The following is a 23,550-nucleotide window of genomic DNA, read 5'->3' on the forward strand; positions in this document are numbered from 1 at the left end:
CGGCTCTGCCCCCAATTCCAGATTCCTGCTTAATGCCGACCCTGGGAGGCCGCAGGGGATGGCTCCAGAAGAGATCTGGGCTGAGTTCCCAGCTTTGACCTGGCCCAGCCCTGGCCCTGTGGCCATCTGGAGAGTGAGCCAGAGGGCGGAAGCTCCCTCTGTCTTTATCTTTGTCTCCCAAATAATATATATATATTTTTTTACAGGCAGAGTAGACAGTGAGAGAGAGAAACAGAGAGAAAGGTCTTCCTTTGCCGTTGGTTCACCCTCCAATGGCCACCGCGGCCGGTGTGCTGCGGCCGGCGCACCGCGCTGACCTGAAGGCAGGAGCCAGGTGCTTCTCCTGGTCTCCCATGGGATGCAGGGCCCAAGCACTTGGGCCATCCTCCATTGCACTCCCTGGCCACAGCAGAGAGCTGGCCTGGAAGAGGGGCAACCGGGACAGAATCCGGCGCCCCGACCGGGACCAGAACCCGGTGTGCCGGCGCCGCAAGGCAGAGGATTAGCCTAGTGAGCCGCGGCGCCGGCCCCAAATAATAATTTTTAAACAGCCTTTCTCCCTTAGCGGCAGCTCTGGGTAAAGACAGTGGCGACTGCGTGACCACCCTTGGTGACGTAGCTGCCTAATGCCACTGAAATGCACACGTCACTCAGGAGCCACACACAGGGTCCACTGAAAGGAAACGGCCAGAAAGGCAGGAAGCTGATAAGGGTTTGCCAGCAGCTGAAGGGAAAGAGGAGTGGGAAGTGACTGCTTACCGGGTATGGAGCTTCCACATGGAGTGCTAGAACATTCCGGAACTAGCCAGAACTGCTGGTGGTCTACCACTGTGAGTGTTTATACTAGGTGCCACCAAATGGTTGTCTTTTTATTTATTTATTTATTTTATTTTTTGACAGGCAGAGTGGACAGTGAGAGAGAGAAACAGAGAGAAAGGTCTTCCTTTTGCCGTTGGTTCACCCTCCAACGACCGCCGCGGCCGGCGCGCTGCGGCCGGTGCACCACGCTGATCCGATGGCAGGAGCCAGGTGCTTCTCCTGGTCTCCCATGGGGTGCAGGGCCCAAGCACTTGGGCCATCCTCCACTGCACTCCCTGGCCACAGCAGAGAGCTGGCCTGGAAGAAGGGCAACCGGGACAGAATCCGGCACCCCGACCAGGACTAGAACCTGGTGTGCCAGAGCCGTAAGGCGGAGGATTAGCCTATTGAGCCGCGGCACCGGCCAAATGGTTGTCTTTAAAATGGTTAATCTGGGGCCAGAGTTGTGACATCTCAGATAAAGATACTGCCTGCAGCACCGGCACCACATGAGCACCCGTTCCTGCTCCAGCTGCTCCACTTCCGATCCAGCTCCCTGCTAATGCACCTGGGAAGGCAGTGGAGGATGGCCCAAGTGCTGGGGCCCTGCACCATGTGGGAGACCCAGGTGAAGCTCCTGGCTCTGGCCTGGCCCAATCCTGGCTATTGTGGCCATTTGGGGAGTGAAATCAGTGGATGGAAGATCTCTCTCTCAACTCTGCCTTTCAAATGAATCTTAAAAAAAAAATGGTTCATCCACTGTTAGCTGCATTTCTGAGGTTTGACGTCCTACGTCTGCGAGTCGGCACTGACGGAGGCGCCGTGCTGACGTCACCAGCACCGTGAGGCTTCGTCCTTGCCATCCCAGGAAGGTGCCGTCATGGTTGCCTGTTAATGAGCGTGGAACCCAGGCAGTCCGACTCCACCCATGCCTTTCACCCCACACCAAGGTGCCCAGGACACTGCATCACTTCTTTGTGTGGAGGACAGAAACCAGGCAGCAGCTGGGGCAGCCCGGCACCGACGCCCTTCAGCACTGTCAGAGGGCAGCGGAGGCCAGGGGCTCGGGCTTGCTCACCGGCCGTCACCCCAGGCCTCCTGAGATAGAGCCCACGCGCGGCAGGTGTGGCCTGTTTGATGATGATAGGATCCATACAAGAAAACACACTGGGCGCTGACTAGCTCCTAAGTACCTTACTTTCCACAGGCTGCTCATGGAATCCGCACAAACCCTAAGATTATTCTCCCCATTTGGATAATTAAGTAATAGCCAAGGCTACTGAGGTCACAGGACCAGGACTTGAATAAACCTGTGGCTTCATGGATTTTATAATGAGAGAGAGAAAGAGAGAGAGATCAAGATCAAGATATCAATCTTCCATGCGCTGATCCACTCCCCAAATACATGGGCCAGGCCAAAGCCAGGAGCCAAAACCTCCATCCAGGTCTCCCACGTGGGTGGCAGGGGCCTGCGTACTCGGGCAATCACAGGCAGCCTTCCCGAGCGCAGTAGCAGGAAGCTGGATTGGAAGTGGAGCAGCCAGGACTCGAACCAGTGCTCTGATACAGGATGCCAGTGTTACACGCAGCAGCTTAACCCACTGTGCCACAACGCTGCTCCCTAGGTCTGTTTGTCACTTTAATACAGATAATGCAATCTCTGTAGGAATTTTGGAACGTACAGGTTGGGGCCGGGGAGAGAATAAAAATCGCTGGTAGTGCATTAGCGATATCTTGGGAACATTGATCTTCAATGGTTATTCTTGTATCTTTCCGCACAGACGTTCTGGGGTCAGGTCATCTTTCCAGGTCACACAAGGTCATCGCCATTGCTGCCTTTAGTGGCCCTGTGATGCCCTCCTGCCTGCCCACGCCATGGTCAGTGTCCAGGCCTTTATGTTGGGTGTCTGGGCTGTTTCTCCACCAGAAGATGCTTAAATTGGAAAATACATTTTTTAAAAGGTTTATTTATTTATTTATTTGAAAGGTGGAGTTACAGAGAGGGAGAGGCAGAGGCAGAAGAGACAGGTCTTCCGTCCTCTGGTTCACTCCCCAAATGGCCGTCATGGCCAGGGCTGGGCCAGACCGAAGCCAGGAGCCAGGAGTTTCTTCCAGGTCTCCCACATGGGTGCAGGGGCCCAAGGACTTGGGCCATCCTCTACTGCTTTCCCAGGCCATGGCAGAGAGCTGGATCAGAAGTGGACCAGCAGAGACTTGAACCAGTGCCCATATGGGATGCCGGCACTGCAGGCGACAGTGTTGCCCATTACGCCACAGCGCCGGCCCCTGGGAAATGCATTTTACCAGGGTGCTAACACATATCAGCGCCTCCCCGACAAGGAGCAGCGCCGTGGGGCAGCCAGCAGCAAGGTGGCTGCCGTGCACCTGTCAGGTGTCAAACATGGAACTTCTCACCTGAAACACAAAGGCACGGTGGCCCTCAGACTCACCCACCTCACAGCTTAGCGAAGAGCCGGCTTCTGGGGCAGGAGGCCCGGCCCGGGTAGGAGGCACACACCAGGTATTCGAGCCAACAGCCAGTCCTCCTGTCTCCCACCACAGGGAAAGCTTATGGCTACAGACTCCGGGTCAAATCCCAGCTCCACCTCTCACCAGCTGTGGGTCCCGATTACTGCCTCCCAAGCCTGACAGTGGCGGAAGCCTGGGTCCCCAGACGACCCTGTGGGGCTGACACCCTCCCTCTCCACCCCCCCCCCACCACACTGCACGCCCAGTGTCCGACGTCCTCGCGATGTGGGGCTGTTTGCGCAGGAGCTAGCCTCAGTTTCCCCATCTCCCGGGCCGATGGGAAAGCTTGGCGGTTCTTCCCCGAGCCCACCCCTCCTCCACGCAGTGACCCCAGCAGATGCAGCCCCCAAACCTCCCCTTCCGGGCCTTTCATCACCAACCGGATATGGCTCTGCCTCCCAGGAGTCCCCTGAACTCTTCCCGAGCAGCCTGCAGCCTGCTCCCCTCCGGGAGGAGTCCCCGGGAACCGGCTCAGCCTGAGCGAGCGGCCCACAACTTCCTCGCGTGTGATGAGTCAGCGCAAACAGTCAGGTGGGGCCGAAGCACCCAGCACCGTCCTCTCTGCCCTCTTGGCCCCAGACAGCACTGGCAAATCCATGGCCTCATCGGGGCCTTAAGGTTCCTTAAGAACTATACACAACCTGGGCCGGCGCTGCGGCTCACTAGGCTAATCCTCCGCCTTGCGGCGCCGGCACTCCGGGTTCTAGTCCCGGTCGGGGCGCCGGATTCTGTCCGGTTGCCCCTCTTCCAGGCCAGCTCTCTGCTGTGGCCAGGGAGTGAAGTGGAGGATGGCCCAAGTGCTTGGGCCCTGCACCCCATGGGAGACCAGGAGAAGCACCTGGCTCCTGCCTTCGGATCAGCGCAGTGCGCCAGCCGTGGCGGCCATTGGAGGGTGAACCAACAACAAAGGAAGACCTTTCTCTCTGTCTCTCTCTCTCACTGTCCACTCTGCCTGTCAAAAAAAAAAAAAAAAAACAAAAAAACTATACACAACCTATTGTCACTCTCAGCCTGTGACGTGGGGGAGGGAGAAGTTGCCAATGAGGAGGAAGTGGGGGGTATCAACTCCACCCCTGCCCCCCTCCCTCCCCCAGCAAGACTGAGCCTACAGCTGCTGGTCTTCAGCCCCTGGCGTTCCAGTTCCAGGTGGGAGGTTCTCGATATTCCTTGAGGTCCCAGGGTAGCCATGGTGATGGCGGTAGGGACTGGCCCAAACCTTCTAAGTTTGGCCCATGGATAAAGCCAGACACACACTCGCCACGCATGCCCTGTGACTTCGCGCCTCGCTGCTTGTCGAAGGCAAATGAACACCTAGGTTGATACTAGGACCTGCGCGTGAATGCCCACGGCAGCCAGAGTCGTCACTGCCAGACAGCCCTTCCACGCCATGGAACCCACACCACGTGGGCCCCGAGTCCAGGAAGGCGGCCTCCAGGAGCTTCCTGCAGGACTGCACCTGCGTGATCTGGAGCGAAGGGACAGAGGACAGAGCAGGGGCTCTGGGCGGCGGGAGAGACCCTGAGGGTGCGGGGCCACCGGACTGCTCATGGAGCCGTGTGGGGACGCTGGAGAGGGGGACTTTCACTGTGCCTGCATCACCTGCGTGTAAAACTCGAGCTGGGAGCCGGGTCTCAGACTCCTAACCTGGGAGGGAGGCCCGGGGCTCCAAGCCAGCACCAGGGACACAGCGGCCAATACTCTCCAACCCCTTACGAGATTGGAGTGACCCACGTGGGACACCCCCCCAATGGGTGGGATTAGAAAACCGTTTCTCTTGTTACTACACTTGATTGTAGCCAAAAGGCCAAGAAGCAATTTTTCTCATTAAAAACGTGGTGCCGGCACTGTGGTGTAGCGGGCAAAGCCGCTGCCTGTGACACTGGCATCCCATACAGGTGCAGGTTCAAGTCCCAGCTGCTCCACTTCCGATCCAGCTCCCAGCTAATGTGGCTGGGAAATCAGTGGAAGATGGCCCAAGTCCCTTGGCCCCTGCACCCACATGGTAGACCCAGAAGAAACTCCTGGATCCTGGCCTTGGATTGGCCAAACCAGCAGATGGAAGATGTCTGTCTCTCCCTTTCCCTCTCTCTGTAACTCTGCCTTTCAAATAAATAAATAAATCATTCTTTAAAAAATCTAAAATATCTTAGAGGATAGTTTCTCTTAGAAATATAAAAAAACAACTGATTTTAAACACAAACTAGCAAACCTAGATTAGCAGAATAAACCCAACCACCTTTGACCCCAGCACCTCCAATCCTCACAGTGTCTCTGGCATCTCCAGAATTCCTTTGGTGTTGTGCAAACTAACACTTCTTTGTTTTGCAACAAAGATGGGACATTACCGCAATAGGACTTGGGGTCTAATTTGTAGGCAGCTGATAAGCAATCTTTTAAATCGCAGATATGCATCTATCCCATACTTCTGAGCGGGTGGTGGGTGTTCCAGGACTCGGAGCGGTCCATCATTTGAACAGCCATCGCCTCCTGCGACACGTGCACTTGGCGTCTAATTTTCTTATTGTTCTAAGTAATACCAGGGTGAAATGAACTCCTGACCCAACCACGAGTTGTCCCCGCAGGATAAAACCGAGGCGCTGAACTTGCTGAGCTTGAACAGTCTTGAGGTGTGTTCTGGAACATTCCTCCAGCTGCCCTTCCTCCCACGAGCCCGGGAAAGCACCCGCGTTCCTTTCCTAACTTGCAAATGTAAAACTACACACACTGCAGATTTCCTAGGCGAAGGCGGTCTGGCTCTAATCAGCACCTCTTCCCGACAAGGGGCGGCCAGGTCTCATCCTCTGAGTCACGCGGGCATTAGGCTCATGTCGCCGCTGGATTCCATTTCTGGACATGTGAGGCAGGCGGCTTTTCCCGGCTGCCTCGGAAAGCTCCTGGGGGTTTTCAGAGAATAATCCCCTAGCTGCCGTTTGCTGCAAATATCGCCCCAGCTTATCGTGCGAGGGGCAGAGTCTTTTAATCGGAAGAGCCACGTTGGTCATTTTCTCCTCGTTAACGCTTTTCACTGAGCGTAGCTGTAACTATTTATGGGCTACGGTGCAACATCCCAATACGATCAATACGACCAAATCCACGGACTCGGCATTCCCCTTCCTTGGACGACTGGCGCCCTGGAGCTCTTGCTGTTGCTGCGGCCACCCTGCGGTGCCGGTAGCACCAGGAACTGCACCCTGCGACGTGCTGTGCCCTCTCCATGACTTCTTTCCTGATCTTCCCTGCGCTGGGCAGGCTGGCACAGCAGTGAAGCTGCGCCAGGGACACCTCCTGTCCCTCCTGCTTCCTGTCCCCACTTCCAATCCAGCTCCCTGCTAATGCACGCCCCGGGAGGCAACAGACGATGGCTCAAGTACTTGGGTCCGCACCAACCACGTGGGAGACCAGGACTGGGCTCTGGGCTCCTGGTTTTGGACTGGTCCAGCCTTGGCTGCTACAGGCATCTGGGAGCGAACCAGCGGATGGAACATCTCTGTGTCTTTCTCTTTGCTTTTCAAATAAAAAAAAATTTTTTTTTTTTGACAGGCAGAGTGGACAGCGAGAGAGAGAGACAGAGAGAAAGGTCTTCCTTTTGCCGTTGGTTCACCCTCCAATGGCCGCCACGGCCGGCGCGCTGCGGCCGGCGCACCGCGCTGATCCGATGGCAGGAGCCAGGAGCCAGGTGCTTTTCCTGGTCTCCCATGGGGTGCAGGGCCCAAGCACCTGGGCCATCCTCCACTGCACTCCCTGGCCACAGCAGAGGGCTGGCCTGGAAGAGGGGCAACCGGGACAGAATCCGGCGCCCCGACCAGGACTAGAACCTGGTGTGCCGGCGCCGCTAGGCGGAGGATTAGCCTAGTGAGCCGCGGCGCCGGCCCTAAAAATTTTTTTTAAAAAAATTTACCTTTTGGGGCCAGTGCCAGGGCGTAGTGAGTAAATCCGCTGGCGGTGGCACCAGCATCTCATAGGGGTGTCAGTTGGAGTCCTGGCTGCTCCACTTCCTACCCAGCTCTCTGCTATGGCCTGGGAAAGCAGGAGAAGGTGGCCCACGTGCTGGGGGCCCCTGCACCCACGTGGGAGGCCAGGAAGAAGCTCCTGGCTCCTGGCTTCAGATCTGCTCAGTTTCAGTGGTTGCAGCCATCTGGGGAGTGAACAGCGGATGGAAGACCTCTCTCTCTGTCTCTCTGTAACTCTGCCTTTCAAATAAATAAATAAATAAATCTTTAAAATTTTTTTCCTTTTACCAACATACTAAAAAAATCTATTTCCAAAAAGGGCTGTAGTCTCTGCACAACGAAGAAATTTTGCAGGGAGTACCTTCCTCGAGAGAACAAGGTCCACCATCCCCCAGTGAGCCGTGCTGCTAGGCGCACCCGTGCAGAGCCCTCCCCCCCCCCCCCCCCCAATGCAGAGAACACAACAGGAGGAGGCACCGACAAAGCCCAGGTGGGGACGGTCTACACAGCACTGACCAGTACTCCTCAAAGCTCTCAGGTCATGAAGTTCAAGGACAGACTGAGAAACTGCCAGAGACACGAAGCGACCAAGGAGGTTCAATAGCTGAGGCCATGCGGCATCTCGGAGTAGATTCTGAATCGCAGAAGTGGCTGTGAGAACCGGTGGGATCCAAGTGAAATCTGTGTTTAGTTACAGCCGTGCTGACCTCCGAGTCTGGGGGATGCAGGGGGCCTCGCTACCCGTGGTCTCTGCATGCAGAGACTCAACCAACTGTGGATCCAAAAAACAAAACAAAACAAGTGCCTCCGGGTGAGTGTCCGGTGCAGCTGTGAAGGCGTCTCTCGGGGTCGCCGGCATCTCCCGCGATCGCTGGCATCTCTCAGGTTCACTCGTATTTCTCAGGGTTGCCGACATCTCTCGGGGTCGCCGGCATCTCCTGGAGTCGCCGGCATCTCTTGGGGTCACCGGCATCTCTCGGGGTCGGCATCTCTCAGGGTCGCTGGCATCTCCAGGGGTCACCGGCATCTCTCGGGGTCACCAGCATCTCTCGGGGTCGCTGGCATCTCCAGGGGTCACCGGCATCTCTCGGGGTCACCAGCATCTCTCGGGGTCGGCATCTCCTGGAGTCGCCGGCATCTCCTGGGGTCACCGGCATCTCTCGGGGTCACCAGCATCTCTCGGGGTCACCGGCATCTCTCGGGGTCACCAGCATCTCTCAGGGTCGCTGGCATCTCCTGGGGTCACCGGCATCTCTTGGGGTCGCCAGCACCTCCTGGCGTCGCCGGTCTCCTGTGCGGGAGCATCTGGATGTGGGGCCTGGCTCTGCTCCTGACCCCAGCTTTAATGCAGACCCCGAGAGGCAGCAGGTGGTGGCTCAAGGCAGAGCGCCTGCTACTCACAGGGGAGACCTGGTTGAGTTCTGGGTTATCAGCTTTGCCTGGCCCAGCCTGGCTGTAATAGGCATTTGGGGAATGAGCCAATGGATGGGATCTTTTCCTCTTGTCTCTGTCTCTTTGGCTATCGAAAAAACTAAGGCAAATCAAACCTCAAAGCTCCACACACACAGGCTCTCATTCTCGCCACTATCCCCTAAACAATGCATCTCAACTACTTCCGAAGCATCCACCTTGTATTGGTAACAGCAGCCACCCAGAGCTGACTTCCAGTGCGCAGGGTGACGGCGTAGGTTCTGTGCAAATACCACACCACCCTACAAATGGAACTTGAACTTCAAATTGGGGTGTCCATGGGGGGTCCTTCAGGGGCGATCCTCCACCAGGGCCCTGTGAGATGCTAGCCTTAGGGGACGTCAGGTGAGCCCCTCCAGGCTGTCTTTCCAATTTTCTATGAATCTGAAATCACCCCGAAGTAAAACAGCTCCCATTTTAAACAGTCTGGGAGCGCTGCCTGACACAGACCAGGTTTATTAAAGCAGCGACGGGGCAATGCTGTACCTCACACAATCACGGGCTGTTTCCCCCGGACCATGGCGGTTTCAAAGCTTTTGAACAGTCTGGGCAGGGAGCGGCTTGACCAGGAAGGGCAGCGCCATCTGAGCTCGGGGCCGCGGGCGGGGGAGGCGGTGGAAGCGGCTCCTTGTGACCGGTGTGGGGTGCAGGGTGGGGGTGGGGGTGCCGCGCGGCAGTCCTGGTCTGATTAACTGGGGCTGACGCCAGCGGGGCCGTCTCCGGGGCCCTGGCAGCTAAGGAGCTTGGCCCACACTTGATGGTGCCGGCAGTGGGGAAGCAGCGGTCAGCTTGGCGAGTGACGCGGTGACGGTGACGGACTGGTCGGCGGGCCTGCTGCTCCCTAACTCACGGCCCCTTCCCTGCGGCCGGATCTGAGTTTCTCTTGGGCACTGGGCGAACACCTGGCCTGCAGTGAGCACTCTGTGAACACTGGTTGGATAAATAACTGAATCTCGTTTCCAAACTGACTTTTAGTTTAATTGTGGTGGCATCCACAGGACATCAAATGTACCCGTCACCAACTCAGGTGCACAGTGCATCAGCACGAAGTGAATTCACAGCCATGTCCACCGGCCACCCAGAGGACACTTGGTGCCTTGCAAAACTCCCTAAGCACAGCCCCCTCTTTCTTCCCTCCCCCCAGCCCCTGGCTCCCACCATTCTACTTCCTGTCTCCATGAACTTGACCTCACGTAAGTAGCATCACAGTAGACAGAGATGGCATTTTGCTTGTCCATTCCCCTGCCGGGCACTTGAGCCAAGTCCACACTTTCATTATCGTGAAGGACGCGGCCTCTTGAAGACCCTGCCCACAGTGCTTCTGAGCCCGTACCCACAGGGCAACTCTGAATCCTATGGTAATCCTATTTCAATTTTTTGAGGAACAGCCATGCTCAAAATAACTTTAAGGAGGAAATGTCATAACAGGCTTTTCCCACCCCATCCTTCTCAGTTTCCCAAGTTAGGACTGAACCTCCTCCCTCCCAGTCCTGACTCCCTTATCACAGATTACATTCTGGAACATTCCTGTCTCCCGGCGGGACGAGCGGCTCCAGCATGGGTTGAAGCTGCCTCTCTCCTGTTGACCACTGGCAGTGTTAATTCTACTGCATTTATGTCAAGCGACAGTATCAGGTGGGGGCGAAGATTGCCCCCCATGTAGGGGAATTTGCATCTGTCACTCAAAAAAGAAAACAGCGATTATCCCAAAGCAAAGACTGCACCCTCCAAAATGCAGCTGACACATCCGTGACAGCCGAGGCCTCCTATGGCAGCTTGAGAGAGGAAAGTCCACTCTGTTTAGTTTCTTTTTGCTAATTACAGTCCCCCCATCAAATAGCAACAAGCCACGCCCACACCCTGACACACACAAGTCCGCCTGGGAGAATCCGGGTCAGGCAAGCACACCCTCGGCCGCTCTCTCTGGGGACCACATGCCACGATTCACTGAGACTCAGAGCCACCTGGTTCTACCTGCTGACTATAGCACACGGCGGAACCTTCTGGAAATAGAACCACACATCACGCGAGACCACAGTCACACGGAGCTTGTGGTCTCTCAGAACTCGCCCACCGTGCTGAGCTCTCATCCCACTCCGCCTGGACTCAGGTGACCCGGGGCCACCACCCCCCACCTGGCCTCTCGGACCAGGACACCGGCCTGGTAAAAGCTGCAGGAATAGGAAAAGAAAGACGAGAGAAAGAGGAAACGAGGCGGGGGGCCTGGATGCTGGCACTGAGCAAATGAACCGATGTCTGGTGTACCGCGGCCACGGGGCCGGGCTGCTGTTGCATCCGACGGTGCATCCGACGGCGCAGCCCCTGGGGCGCCACCAGGCACGTGTGCAGTGGGGCAGCTCACTGCGAGCAGGTGTCAAAGGCCAACAGAGACCCCGGCCAGTGCGCGGCCTGAGCGCCGCCTGCCCGCTGTAAAGACCCCGCGCCTAGCTTCTTCCTCCAAGAACCAAGGTGGCCAGGCGAACAGCGGCTGCCAACTTTCTGTTGTCCTTGTGCTTAAATCGCAGCGTTTTTAAGGGTGTCGTGCACCCCAACATCTAGAACATGCGTAAGCAGAGCTGCACTCCTGCCGGCCCCGCCTCCTACCACTCAGCTCTGACCCAGCAACCACCCCCCCCCCCCCCCCCACTGGGTGCTCTGGGCTCAGTCCAAGGAATCCTAAGTTTCTCAGGGTCAGGTCGCAGCATAAAAACCAGTGGACCAGGGCAGTGCTGGTCAAAAATATATTTCATCTGGTGACTCAGTGCACACCCACGTCAAGCAGATTACGGCGAGATTTATTAAAGAATGCTTCCCCCGACAGCCTAGGCACTCCTACCTTCTAGCCTGCCTTCTCCCGCGGCTCCTTCTAAAAGCCCGTGGAACACTACGTAACTGATGTTCAAACCCACTAACAAGGGGCTGCCTGTAGTCTCGCAAAGTCAGCCTAGACAATCTCCAAGGTTCTCCTCGCTTCTAGAACTACTGGGAGCGCTGACAAGGTACAGCATCGGCCAAACCGTGATCCCGGCAGAGGTCGGCAGACCCCGGCCCTGGAGATCCCTGGCCACACGGTGCGGTGCCAGCAGCCCCACCGACCACCACCTGACTCAGAAACAAATTCTCTGCATGTGGTTGCCATGGAGACACCTGCTTCCACCCCCCCCCCCAGCCATTCAAACCCTGATTTTTCTAGGGATCTGCTCTTGCCACCCCAGGGAGACTTGGGGTGAAGGTGTGACGGTCGGTGGGTACAGGGGGCTGGAGGAAAACAAATACAGCAAAAAAAAAAACTGGAAGAAACTGGGTTCTGCTTCCCTCTGTGTAACACCTGGGCCACGCTCAGGCCACGTGGACGCCTCACCCCTTCCAGGCCGAGGAATCCCAGTGAGAAGAGTTTGCAAACACAACCCTTGCCTTGGATTGCAGATTTCAAAAAGACCAGAAGGGAAAACTTGGATGTTCTCAATGCCCCGAAACACCTGATTTGAGGGGATGGATATGCGAATGATATGCTAATGAGCCCAATGTGAGGATCGCACATCATGTGATACCTCATGAATATGTAAATTATGTGTCCATCATAATCTGGGATATATATTACATATGTAACATAGATACTTTCATATAAGCATAAACACACGTCCAGGAACCCTTTTCCGAACACTCACAGTAACACACAAAAATGGTCCCCTGGTGTCCCACGGCGCTGATCAGAAACTCTGTTGTGACATTACGGGACTGTGGCCAGGGCAGTGACCCGGCTGAGCCAACCCTGGCCAGCAGGTGAGAGAAGCACGTGAGACTGGCAGGTTAGAGCTCGTGGGAAAAAACTCGTCACGTGGCGCGAGGAGGTGGAAGATCAGGACAGGAGCCAGCAGAGCAGTTCTGATGCACCCACTGCGACCACCGTCGCCCCCGCCCCTAACAGCCTGGCCAGCATCCCGCGAGCTTTCCTCCCCCGCGTGCCTCTTCTGTAGGCCGGGGAAGGAAACCACGTTAGCCGTCTGTCTGTCTGTCTGTCCAGAGGCACAGGGAGCACCGTGTAGCGCCATCGCCAGCTCGGAATCCACGCGGGGAAGCGCGCCCTCAGCCTCACCACCGCCAGTGTGCAGGGCGGCAGCAGGGGGCTCTCGGCGAAGGGGAAGGCTCTGCTTTGGCCTTCCAAGAATCACCCTCCAACTCAACCCAGAATCCGGGGGCCTGGGTTCCAGCCTGGCTCTGAGCGCGGGCAGGGCTCTGTGCTTCCCTGGCCTGGGCCGCTCTGTTTGTAAAATGAGCAGATGGGACGCTCTGATGGCCCTGGTCCCCGCTGGCTCCAACACGCCGAGAGCTAAAGCTGCCAACCTCGGGGCTGGAGAGCTGCTAAGGCTGATCAATCCCAGGCGAGAGGGAGAACCAAGAGACGTTGGTCTGCCCAGCCCAAGAAAACAACACTGGACAGAGGGTGAGGCCCACCCCGCGGTGTGAGGGGAGGGTGGGGTGCAGCGTCAGCCCGGGGCTGCCAAGGGAGGCACAGCTTCGCAGGCTCCCTTGGAGCGCTCGCTCTGGCCGCTGCGCCCAGGGGCAGGGCAACCTGGCTTGAACTCAGGAAAGCCAAACAGGGCGCTGTGTCTGCAGGCAGCAGAGCTCCCAGCACGGGTGGCCACGGCACCAAGACGCTGCCAGGTGAGGCTGGGGCCCCTGGCCAGGCTGGGCAGCTGCTGGCAGAGACCGGCCGTTGAGAAAGCATCCAACCTGGTCTCCACTAAGGCTTGCGACAAGTCTGCCGTGACCGCGGCTGGGCCTCCTGGGACAATGCAAAGGACCCTAGAGGCGGAGTCAAGGGGCCTGGGTGCCAGCTCCCAGGTCTGCTGTCTGCTGTGTGGTGTTGGGCCAGTCCCTTGCCCTCTCTGAGCTCCTTTGGTCAAATGGGAAGGGCAGCGTTGATGACCTCAAGGTCCCTTTTGGAGACAGCCTAGGACCTTCTGCCGCGTCCAAGCAAAAGGAGACGAATGTGGAGAGGCCAGGGACGCCGGCTGCAAGAAAGGGTCCCAAGCATCCTGAGCGGAGAGGACAAAAGGGAAAGCAGAGGGCAGCGGCCAGAGGCAGGCCCCCCACTGCCTGCCCGCCAGAAGGCTCCAGCAGGCAGCACTCGTCATTCCTCCAGCCCTGCACCGAGCAGAACGGTGACCTGGTTCACCGGGAGCCCCGGGAGGCTGGCGGCCCGGGCGGACATCAGCAGGGGCCCGGCTGCCAGCTCTGCCTCCGGCTTTGCAGTCCCCCTCCCCCCCCAACAGACACCTCCAGGCCTCGCAACACCTGCCTTGGGGAGCCACAAAGCCTCCGTGGCAGGGGCTGGGCTGCCACCCCCGGCCCAGGCCCTCACCACCTCCCTCCGGCAGCAGGCAGGGCCTCACACCGAATCCACGACGCTGCTCCGTGCCCAGCGGTCACGTGAGGAGGCCCCATCACTACCAGGGGCTCTTCTGCTCTCCATCCCAACTGGCCCCCGCAGCCCCCAGCCGGCCCCCCTCTCGCAGCCTGCTCAGAAACTCCAGCCAACTTCCCCGTGGGCAGAATTAGCATCTTTAACCGGTAGGAGGCGCTCGCTCGGTCAGCACCTGTTGGGTGGTCTGAAGACGGCCCCCTGCAGTCCAGGCCAGCCCAGCCCAGCCCCTCCACTGCCCTTCCCTGCCCCCACCCCTTGCCTGCCTACCCAGGCCAGCTCGCTGCTGGTTCACATCCCCACACCTTAGCTGGGACAGCCCGCCTGCCCCCACCTGGGCGCCCTGCCCCAGGGACTAACACATGACGCTCTCTCCTTCCCCAAGCCTCCTCAGCGAGTTTCTTTCTTCCATTCCCCTCTGGGTCCTGCAGTACAACCTACTATAGAGCACCTGCTCTGTGCCCTATCTTGCCTTAGGACGCCATCATGCCTGGGATCCAGCCCAAGCAACAGGATCAGCCCCAGCAGCCCCGACTCCCTCCCTGGGCTGCCAGCCCCTCCCAGCCCAGGGCCCAGTCCCTGGGGGCAGAGGACACAGAATCACCACCGGTGCGGGCCCCTCCCCTCCAAGGAGGTGTCTCTGGCAAGCCGGAAGGGGCCCCCTCTAGGTCAGGGGCTCACAGGTCCCAGGGCTGCCCTCTCCACAGCCAAGCCATCCTCCAGGTAACCCCATGCAAACAGAAACCAGACCCTGCCCAGGTGGGCCACCAACCCTCTACCTCACCTGGACAGGTCCCGTCCACCGTGCCCACAGCCTGGCATCCTGGAGGGACCCTGCCCAGGGTGCCAGGGCACCCAGCGCCGCTCCCAGGGAAACCGTGGGGAGTGGGCGTCAATGGCGGGATAAGAGCCCCTCCTCAGAGAAGCTGGGGCAGGCGGCAGGTGCGCCCCAAGCTCCGCTCTCCGCCAAGTCCCAGGGCGCTGTTACTCCCATTTTACAGAAAAACCAAGGCGCAGGGGAGAAGCAAGCGAGTTTCCCCCGACTTCGCTTACCCCTTTTGGTTTTCATACGTAAAACGCACAAGAATCTGACCCCCACGCCCCCGCCCCGCCAAAGCTTCACTTTCCCAAAAGAAGCGAGGGACTGGGAGGAGGGCGCGGGCGGACGGCCCCAGGCTGCCTTCCCGGGACCCAAATTCTCCTCTGCGCCCCCGCGCCCACCCGGTCGCACCCCGAGGGGCGGAAGGCAGCCGTCCCGGCCGACAGGGGGCCCCCGCGGCCGGCCGCCGACCCCGCGCGTGCCCCGGAGGCGGCGGCGCCCTGCACCGGCCCCGCGCGGCGCGGGGCACGGAGGTCGGCCACGGCAGGTGGGGCAGGGGGCGCCTCTGCGGGCGGCCAGCCGCTCCGGGCGGCCCCCGGCTCCCCGCGGACGGAAGGCGAAGCGGCGTTAGGACTCACCGGGCGGCGGCGGCGGGTCGGGCTGCGGTTCAGCCGGGCGGCCCGGGGCTGGGGGCTCCGCGACCCCCGCCCCCCACCCCGGGCTGCCTCCTCCGGGAACGCGGCGAGCTCGCGCGGCTGGGGGGCTCCGGGGAGTCTGGATCGCGGCGGCGGAGAGGGCACCGGGATGGGGGCGCAGGAAGCGCGCGCGGCCTGGGAGTGCCGGAGAGCGGGAGAGAGGGAGGGACCGCGGGCGACGGAGGGCGGCGCCGGGCCGCAGCGGCCTCCAGCCCCAGGAGGCGCCGCCCACCCGTCGACCCTCCCTCCCCGGCCTCCGCGCCACCCCGCTGCCCGCGGCACGGGACCCAGGCCACGAAGGGCGGGCACCAGCGCCTCGAGTCCACCGAGCGCGTGGGGCGTGGGCGCCGAGCCTGGGGCCGGCCCCCGCGGCGGGCGCGAAGAGAGGGTGGGCCTGGGCTGGGCAGGGATCCGAGCCTCGACACCACCGCCCCCAGGGACCGGGTGCATGGGGAGCGCTGGAGTCTTGGGCCAGGAGTCCAGGGCATTTGCGGGTTTCGATCCTTGTGGGAGACGCCCCCCACTCCTTCCCACATCAGGCGTGGGTGCATCCGGCGGGACCCTCCCCTCTCCTTCCCGCAGGGCTCGGGGCGCCCGGGCCCATGCGCACTGCCAGGACTGGAGCCCTGCGGGGTGAGTGCCGGGCGCGGGTAGGGAAGGAGTCCGCTTGCGTCCTCGGCCCTGCTCCCCACCGGCTCGGGGCTGGCCTGCGCGTCCCCCCGGGTCGCACGCCGGAGCCTGGCCCGGGGTAGCTCGCTCGGGGATCCTGCGCCCGCGCACGGGACGGGGGTGCCCTGGCTCCCGCGTGTCCCCTCTTGGGCGCGCATTCTCAGCGACCCCCAGCCTGGCGGCCCCCAGGCGCCGCGGAGCCCAGGCTCCCTCAACAGCGAACCTGCCCTCGGGGCGGGCGCCTCTTACCTGCGGCTCCGCCCCTGGCCTGCGCGTTTGTCCGGGAACCGCCCGCTCTGGCGCCCGAAGGAGCGTGGGCTGGTCTCAGCCGGATCTCTCTCTCACACACACACACAAAGTGGATGCTAAACCCGGAGGGAGCGCTGGCCCGCCTCCCCTGTCAACTCGAGCTGGTTCTGAGGTGCGAGACGGGTCAGGACAGGGGCGCGGTGCTGAGCGCGTGTCCCAGCGGAGAGGCCGAGGCCCGGGTGAGGGCGCTGAGGACCGAAGGCGCCTCCTCCTGGGGACCCGCCGCCGCCCAGGCGGAAACAGCCCGGTGCGCACCTGCCAGTCAGCGGCAGTCCCCACCCAGGGCCCATTCCCGGGTCCACGTGGTGCCCGCGTGTGTGTCCCTAGGTGTCACTGGAGGGTGCCCGCCCCTGTGTGCTTCTTGAACAGTGCCAGTTCAGCGGAGCCCTTCTGGTGGGCAAAAAGGCAAACTTGGGGCTGTCTTGTGATTTACGGGGTGGGGAGGGCGTTTGGGGAAAATGCGCCTGCCCACCAGCTGGGAGTGGGCTTGCCTGGACTTCCCCTAAACCTTCTCCTTATATCCTGCCCAGAACCTGGGAGGTGGCGTTGGTTATGCTTGCTTCCAGACCCCAGGAGGTGCCGGTCATTTTGGAATGTCTCACCTGGGCAGCGTCAGGATCTCCAGTCCAGAGCTGGGGTCTTCCACCTGGAGAGCCCCCTGCCCCCTTTGCCTGACCCCTGCAAAGTGCGGGATAAGCCTGTGCTCACTGGCTGCGTGGAACCCCCAGTGCTGCGTGACACCTTATTCTAGCAGGTGGGGGACCGCGTCCTGGAGGCAGGGACCTGTGACAGCAGGCTCCCATTTGAGGGCTGTGCGAATCCCTCCCAAAGTTTGGACAAGGAATTTGGGGGCCTTCCCAGGCTCCGTGGGAGTGACAGGAAGCCGGCATGCGGCTCTCCGATAAGGCCAGGAGCCTGGCTTTGATTACACTCTGAAAGGCCCGGGCTGGGCACCGTCATCTCGGAAGGCTGCCACAGCTCCCTGGTACTTTTCCATGCCAGGATCCAAGCCGGACCCGCCCCACTCTGCCGCAAAGCCAACCGGGCAGGTCGTGTCTATCTCAGACAGCCGTCTGCACGGTGTTCACCCTGGTGGAGCTGGGTAGAGGCTGCACAGAGTCAGGCAAAACTGAGACGCCGGCCAAGGCACCTGCTTCTCCTTATCACCTCCCCTCCTCAGCCCTCCCCTCTCTGGGGTCAGTTTCTCTGAGGCTTCCCAGGTTCCCCTTGTCCTGCTGAGGACTTAAGTTCCTGCCAACTTATCTCACTCCGTGTGAGCTGATAAGGGCCTGGAAAAAAGAGCCAAAGAAATGAGTCTCCTGGTGCAGTTTCTTCTGTTATCCTAATACGCGCTGGGGGAGAGGACGGCGACCTCATCCCGAGCTCTGTGGCTCAGGTGCACGGCATCCACTGTGTTATTGCATCTCTGTGACAGCCTTAAAAGGAGGAGTCTACCAGGCCAGTTTTTCAGGAGAGGCCGCTAAGACTCGGGCGTTATGAACCTGGATCTGCTGGAGCCCCGCTTTGAGCTGAGGTCTTTGCAGGGCGCTCGCTGTGACGCGCTGTGCTCGGAGTCTCCGTGTGGGAGGCAGAAGAGTAACTGCCCCGAACTGCTCACGCTCTGGTCCTCAGAACCTGACCCCTCGCGTGGCCAAGGCGGCTGGGCAGCTGGGGTCTGGCTGAGGATCTTAAGGTGTTGGGGGGGGGGGCGGTGCATGGATTGACCAGCCGGGCCCCACGTGGTCGCAGGGATTCTGATATGAAGGGGCGGGAGGGTCGGAGTCGGAGAAGGAGACGTGGGGATGGGAGCAGAGGTCAGGATGGTGTGATCCTCAAGTCGGGGCTGTGAGCCAAGGGGTGGGGGCCGCCCCCGGGAGCGGGACCGGTGAGGAACGGGTTCCCAGCGGCCACGTCAGGAAAGAGCACAGCTCTGCAGGCTCAGCCCCAGCCCAGCAAGGCCTGTTCTGGATGTTTGGGGCCTGCAGGGAGTGCGTTTGCGTGGCTCTGAGTCATGCAGTTGAAGGTGATCTGCCACCGGAGTGCCAGCGACTGTGCCGTGCTTGAGTTCACCTGCCTTTCAGCCGACTGCGCTGTGGGTTCCCACGGTTTCTGAATGTCCCAGGCGTTTGGGAGCCGGTGACCTTAGGCTGCTATCTTGTCCTCTCTCTCTCTCTCTTTTTCTCTCCTTCCCTCTCCCTCTCCCTCTCTCTCTCTCTCTCTCAAGATTTATTTGCTTAAAAGGCAGAGAGAGAGAGAGAGAGAGAGAGAGAGAGCGCGCTTTCATTTGCTTGTTCACTTCCCAAGTGGCTGCAATGGCCAGGGCTGGGCCAGGCAGAAGACAGGAGCCCGGAACTCCATCCAGGTCTCCTGAGTGGGTAGCCGAGGCCCCAGCACTTGGCCACTTGGCCAACTGCTGCTGCTTTCCCAGGCTTTTAGCAGGGAGCTGGATTGGAAAAGGAAGAGCTGGGATTCGAACCAGCAGTCCGACGCTGGTTGGCAGCATCGCAAGCAGCGGCTCAACCCACTGCGCCACAGCGCTGGCCCTGTCTTGTCCTGTCTGACCTCGGTCTCCTCTTCTGTAGAAACAGCGATGCTAACAATCCCGCCCGGCAGGACCAGTGCGAGGACTGGGGAACCAGTGTGTGACAGTGGCCCGTAAACAGTGCGGCGCTGTCGGGCCGTGCATTCACAATCCCGCCTGGCAGGACCAACGCGAGGACTGGGGAACCAGTGTGTGACAGTGGCCCGTAAACGGTGCGGTGCTGTCGGGCCGTGTGTTCCCGGGGGCCCCGAGCCTGCGCAGCTTTGAAGGCCTGGATTTTAGGAGCAGGAGGCACATCCCTGGTGTGTACTTGTACTTGATATGGCTGAGTGAACAAGTCATTATTTAAAAACACTAGAGTGGGGCGGTGTTGTGGCACAGCAGGTTAAGCCGCTGCCTGCGACGCATTCCATATGAGCTCGGGTTCGAGTCCCTGTTCCAACCAGCTCCCTCCTTACGTGCCTGGGAAAGCAGCAGATGATGGCCCAAGTATTTGGACCCTGCCACCCACGTGGGAGAGAGGGCTCCAGCCACTGTGGCCGTTTGGGGAGTGAACCAACAGATGGACAATCTCTTTCCCTCTCTCTGTAGCTCTGTCTTTCAAAAAAGTAAATATATATTTTTTAAAAATGTATTTTTTGGAACCAGCAATGTGGCATACTAGACTAAGCCTCCATCTACAGTGTCAGCATCCCATATGGGCACCAGTTCGTGTCTTGGCTGCTCCTCTTCTGATCCAGCTCCCTGCTAGAGCCTGGGAAAGCAGTGGAAGATGGCCCAAGCTTTTGGGCCCCTGCACCTTCCTGGGAGACCTGGAGGAAGCTCCTGGCTCCTGGCTTCAGATCGGCTCAACTCTTGTCATTGCAGCTATTTGGGGAGTGAACCAATGGATGAAAGATCCCTCTCTCTCTTTCTCTCTCTGCCTCTCAAATAAATAAATAAATATTTAAAAATCCAGTTTTTTTTTTTTTTGAAAGCTGTTAGGTTGTCCCTGGTCGGTGACTTAGATCCTGTGCCGCGGGCTCTGCAGCCGTCCCCGTGGGAGTGCAGCTGGGAAAACTCCTGGCAGGAATGCCGAACGGCTCCCGCGTGTGCCCAGGGACGCGAGCTCCAGGACCCGCTGCTGGTTATTTCTAATGGTGAAAAGGTGTTAGGAACCTCAGGGCCACCCCTCGCAGACGTGCGGAGTGGACACTGTGGGCTCCCGCCGGAATCCCAGGCAGAGCCGAGATGGAGAAGAATGTCCGAGGTGTGTCGCTGGCTGAGACAGCCCAGACCCTGCATTCCTGGGCTATGCACCTCCCTTACCACATGCCGAAACCTATGCACAAAGGCAGTGCACGGGCAGGCTCAAACCAAACGGGCTGTCCTTCGCAAATGCGTGTTTCTGTGGGTGGGCGGGTCGTTATTGTGTGCTAAATTCATGGTAATTTTTTGAAATGGCCGGGAGCTGCCTGCGTAGTCTGCCGTAGTCTGCTGGCATCTCCCGCTGCACGCTCTGCGCTCTGTCCTCTGCCACTCTCCTCCCCGGCTTGGTTCTAAGCAGTGCACTCATTTCTAAACCCGCGAGGGGCTGAGCAAGGCCTCTCTGCCGTGTGACTCCTGCCGAAGTCGGCCGTCAGTCCCATCTGCGTTGCTCGCAACCTGCTCTTGTCTGGAACGGTTCCCGTGAGTCAGCGGGGAAGGGTGCGTCCTGTTTCACCCGCGGCACCCTGGCCCAGCCTCTCCGAAATCTGAATCAGGTCCATGTGGCAGAGAAACTGCGCTCTTGGGGGACAAAGCAACGTTGGATCGCCTGACTATTTGATGAAACGGGGCTCACACCACTTCCTGAACAGTTTTAACTCCAGCACGTGTCCCTACCTGAGCTGCCCCTGGATCTGGGCCTATGGGACAAGTAGCCCCAAAGGAAGGGAGCGAGGCCATCACAGCACTGGGGGACCCCTGAGCACAGAGAAACAGCGACTCTGTCTCCGTGTCACCCCACTTCTGTGTCCCAGCTTCTAGAAGCTTCCCCCCAAGCCTCGTCACCCTTGCAGTTCGTCCCAGACGCCCCCTGTCCTCTGGGCTCCTTGATGCAAAGTCAGCAGTGTGCACAGATCCGAGCCCTGGCATCCAGGGCGCAAGTCCCTCATCCCGGGGTGGGCCCTTCTGATGGGCTCGGCCCCTTACTCACCGCTGCCTCGGGCTCTGTGCCCTGGCACGCCCCCTTCCTGTGGGTCTCTTCACCATCAGTGACATCACCTTGCTCAGATGCTCCCCGGACACGTCCCTGGTACCTCCCTTGCCAGAGCCGGGTCACACAACCCAGTGACCAACGCTGGGCTTGGTGTGGACCCTCTGGATACACCTGGAGTCACCCTGGGGGTCAGAGCAGATCCCTGAGGCTCTGCCATCAAGAAGAAGAAGCCCCCAGCAGGCCCCCTCCAGGGCAGGGACCGCGTAGGGCAGGTGCACACAGGAGCAGGGAAGCCAGCGGCCGAGAGCGCAGGGGAGAGGAGCCACCTGGGTCACTGCTGGCCGTCCCGGTCCTGCGTCCTGAGCAGTGTCCTGTCTTCCCCGAGTTTGCTTTCTGGCCTAACCGTGTCTGATGAGTTTCCCTTCCTTCCAACACAAGGCCCCTAACAGGGTCCCTTTGTGGCATTGACAAGCACCCAGCGGCAGTGCTGGGGCTCAGGCGCCGACGCCCTGACCCTCTGCCGAGAAGGCAGCAGCGGCCAGCGCAAGGCCCCGTGGGATTTGCCATCCGGAAATCCAGTCCCCTCCTCACTGAGTCAGTGGCAACAAACGTGACAGCAGCGACACCCACGCAGTGCTGACCACGCGTCAGGCACTGCCTCACGCACGGCCCCAGGGCTGACTTGGGTAAGAATCCTCATAACTGCGAGGTAGTCCGTCCCCCACTTTACAGATGAGGAAATGAGACCGAGAGCAGGCGGCCGGTGAGTGCTGGGGTCTGGGGTGAACCCGGGAGTCTGGGCTCCTAGCTCTTTTCCTCCCTGGCTTCCGTGGGAGCTGTGCCCGTGGTACCCTCAAGACAAGGCGCCGCGATCCAGGTTTGGGAGATGAGACATGAAGCTGGGGGCAGAGGGGTTGAGGGGCCCCCAAAAGAGGAGCACAACAGGGGCCCCACACCTGCCAAGCTCTGCCAGCCCAGCCACACTGCACGTGCCACTGGAGTGAGGCACTATTGAACAGTCTGATTGATTGATTGGCTGATGTGAAGGGCAGAGGGACAGGGAAAGAGAGACAGAGATCTCCCATCTACTGGTTCCACTCCCCAGATGGCCACAACGGCCAGAGCCAGGCCAGGTGGAAGCCAGGAGCCTGGAACTGCATCTGGGGCTCCTCCCACCTGCTGGCTCGCTGGGCGCATTGGCAGGGAGGTGAGTCAGAAATGAATCAACCGAGGCCCAGCCCAGCTCTCCGGTATGAAATGCCAGCGTCCCCAGCAGCAGCTTACGCACGGTGGTGTGTGCGGAACCCCCTGTTTGCGCTCTTGGTAAAAGGCCCCCCACACCCCGCTTTGCTTTCCCAGGCAGTGCTCTTACGTTGGGGGCCTCTGATCCAGCAGAAAAGCATGGATTCTTTTTTTTTTTTTTTTGTAAGATTTATTTATCTGAAAGGCAGAGGCATAGAAAGAGAGAGAGAGAGGGGTCTTCCATCTGCTGGTTCATTCCCCAAATGGCTGCAACAGCTGGAACTGGGCTGATCTGAAGCCAGGAGCCAGGAGCTTCCTCCGGGTCTCCCATGTGGGTTCAGGAGCTCAAGGACTTGGGCCATCTTCCACTGCTTTCCCAGACCATAGCAGAGAGCTGGATCGGAAGTGGAGCAGCTGGGACTTGAACTGTTGCCCATTATGGAATGCTGGCACTGCAGGCAGCAGCTTTACCCGCTACACCACAGAGTCAGCCCCAAGGGGGTGGGTCTTTAGAATTCCAAGAACCAAGGCTTGGGCTTGCAAGAGGCTGGGCTTCGGGTCTCCAGAGTAGAAGCCTGGCAGCTGGAGGCCTAGCATTGATGTCATCAGCCAAAGGTCTGCGAGATCAAAGGTCCGTTTGCCCCTGACCTGGAGGAGGCTGAGTATCCTGGGCTGGGGGTCCAGGCAGAGGGGCAAAGGACAGGGCTGATGCTGATGGGGTCTGCAGGGAGGTGCGTGTGGCTCAAGGGCAGCCTGCGCTGTTTCCTGAGTGGGTGTGGGTTGGGGGCAGGCTCTGGAGAACGCCTGCCCCTCCCCCTGCAAGGCCCAGGAGCAGTGGGGCAGGGGTGGCCCCGTGGAGTGATTGATGGAGGGCAGAGACACCAGGCGGAGGGTGGCCAGGCCCTGCCAACGTCCCCCTCTG

The 23,550-nt window shown here is 59.7% G+C and overlaps 1 protein-coding gene across 3 annotated transcripts in view; it reads right to left on the reverse strand.

Annotated features, from left to right (window-relative positions):
• Positions 1-16,778, reverse strand: part of TMEM51 (transmembrane protein 51) — a 54,697-nt gene extending 37,919 nt beyond the window's left edge. For 2 of the 3 annotated variants that reach the window (XM_051836525.3, XM_002722331.6), the window contains exon 1: positions 15,631-16,484. The gene's annotated coding sequence lies outside the window, so the exon portion shown is untranslated. Of the gene's footprint in view, positions 1-15,630; positions 16,485-16,605 lie in introns of those variants that run through there. The other variant, XM_070077043.2, reaches the window with a different exon arrangement.
• Between the last annotated feature and the right edge of the window lie 6,772 nt (positions 16,779-23,550).

This window comes from Oryctolagus cuniculus, chromosome 7 (genome assembly GCF_051225735.1).
Source record: "Oryctolagus cuniculus isolate XC-2025 breed Fujian yellow rabbit chromosome 7, ASM5122573v1, whole genome shotgun sequence".
In the NCBI taxonomy this organism is placed as follows: Eukaryota; Metazoa; Chordata; class Mammalia; order Lagomorpha; family Leporidae; genus Oryctolagus; species Oryctolagus cuniculus.